The sequence below is a fragment of the Galeopterus variegatus genome, unplaced genomic scaffold (genome assembly GCF_000696425.1).
Source record: "Galeopterus variegatus unplaced genomic scaffold, G_variegatus-3.0.2 Scaffold1165, whole genome shotgun sequence".
NCBI classification, from domain to species: Eukaryota; Metazoa; Chordata; class Mammalia; order Dermoptera; family Cynocephalidae; genus Galeopterus; species Galeopterus variegatus.
In genome coordinates, this window is record NW_007727276.1 from 317,872 (window position 1) to 319,769 (window position 1,898).

Sequence of the window (1,898 nt, forward strand, 5' to 3'; positions counted from 1 at the left end):
CTGCTGCTGCTGCTGACATGCTCCTTATGCCATCCTCTCACCCTCATCATACTGGGGCTTGACAGGTGTCTCCCCTCTTAGAACAGAACATTGCTTCAGGTGGCATCATTTTAAAACAGGGTCTTCAGAAGTTAAAAAAAGAAAAAAAAAGGTGGACTGTCACAGAGCATCCTCAGCGATCCACCTTGCTTCAGCCAGTGTGTGAGAAATTCTTGTCTATTCTTTTTCTTTGCCCTACTTCTTATCTATGAACAGAAGGCAAGCTGTTATCTCTGGGCTGCTAAGAGTGAAAACAGGAGATTTGCTAATGGGATTGCAGGGCAGAAGAGTGAATGTCTGTCTGTTTTATCCATCTATCCATCCATCCATCCGTCTGTCCATCTGTCCATCTATCCATAAAAGTTTTTTAGATTCTCTGAGTGCTGTCAGAAGAGTACAGCAGAAGACCAAGAAGAGGTGGCCTCTGCCCTCATGGAGCTCACACTCTGCTGAACAGAATAAGTGGAGAGATTTAGTCACATGTTCCCAATTTACTTGTTTATTTTTTTTTTTTAAAAAAGCCAACTTCTAAGTCTGGGGTGGAAAGAACTGGAACAGGGCTGTGTTGGCTTAGGTCAGTGCAGTAAGAGGAAACACATTCTTCCTGGTTTTGATGCTGACTTTTGGCTCAGTAGGGGAAAGGAGGAAAATAATGCTAAGACGGTCCTCATTGCTTTCTTAAGTAGTGTGTGATAGTAAAAGTTACAAAGGAAGGGATGTGCCTATCAAGTAAGGAGCCATTGGTCAAGGCTTCTGGGTGGCTTGGAGGGCTGGGGCAGAAGGGGAAGCCCTTGCGGGTGGATNCGCGACACTGAGGGTTGCGATCCATTGCCGGTCACGAAAAAAGACAAAAAAAGGAAAAAAAGAAAAAGAAAGAAAAAGGAATTGTCTCACTGGACAAATCCCAATTGCCACACTTAAGAAAGAAGAATTATCTAATTGGAAGCTGTTTGACTCCTTAACATGTTGAGACAGTGAGCTAGTAGAATGGAATTTTTGCTTCTAATTGTGGAAGGTTTTTATATGACTCCAACATAATTGAGGCCATCGAGGGAGGCAAGAACCATGGATTTTTCAGTGTTATTATTGTATTTTTGTCTTTGTGGATTAATTTAAGTGGCTTTTGCTGGTAGGAGTGAGTCACAATCATTATTATCAAGCTTGGACAGGAACAATTAAGAGCTCCATTTTCCAGGATTGAGAGGATAAAGTCTTCCTAAAATTACTTTGTGGTAAAAGGTTGAATCGGTCATTTTTCACTCTCCTAGGCTATGATGTGGTTTATTATGGTTTATAAGAGTTAGAGCATTTACTCTTGAGGTGGAAGTCAAGAATCCCAATCACCTAAATGATCTGGAAAAAAATAAGGCAGGATAGAGGTAAGACAATAAGACAGGACACCCTGTCTACCAGCTGGGTCAGGTGCCATTTCATGGGCTCTGCCTCAGAGCTGACCACATGGACATCATGGGACAGCCAGCTAGATGGCCAAGCCACCGTGGCGGGGCAGGGGACACTGGAGACAGTTATGGGTTTCCTTGTCAGCATACCTGATTTATATGACTAATCCTAGCTTTGTTTTGCTCATTGGTTTATGATGCAACTTGAGGATGGGAGTGACCCCATCTGTCCACGTCCCTCCTGTCTGTGTAGTACTGAGCAGTCTCTGGAATGAGGATGCCTCGGTGGGATTTCTTTGACTTGAGGAGCCAGTGCAAGACCCTCCTCCTCCTGCTGCTGCTGCTGTTGCTGCTGCTGCTGTTGCTGTTGCTGCTGTTGCTGTTGCTGCTGTTGCTGTTGCTGCTGTTGCTGCTGTTGCTGTTGCTGCTGTTGCTTTTGCTGCTGGGCCGCACGGAAGA

At 44.5% G+C, this 1,898-nt stretch overlaps 1 protein-coding gene across 1 annotated transcript in view; it reads left to right on the forward strand.

The window, feature by feature from the left end:
• LOC103592515 (voltage-dependent calcium channel subunit alpha-2/delta-3) overlaps window positions 1-1,898 on the forward strand; it is a gene marked incomplete at both ends in the record, with an annotated part of 280,594 nt that overhangs the window by 204,988 nt on the left and 73,708 nt on the right. The gene's annotated exons all lie outside the window — the stretch shown is intronic.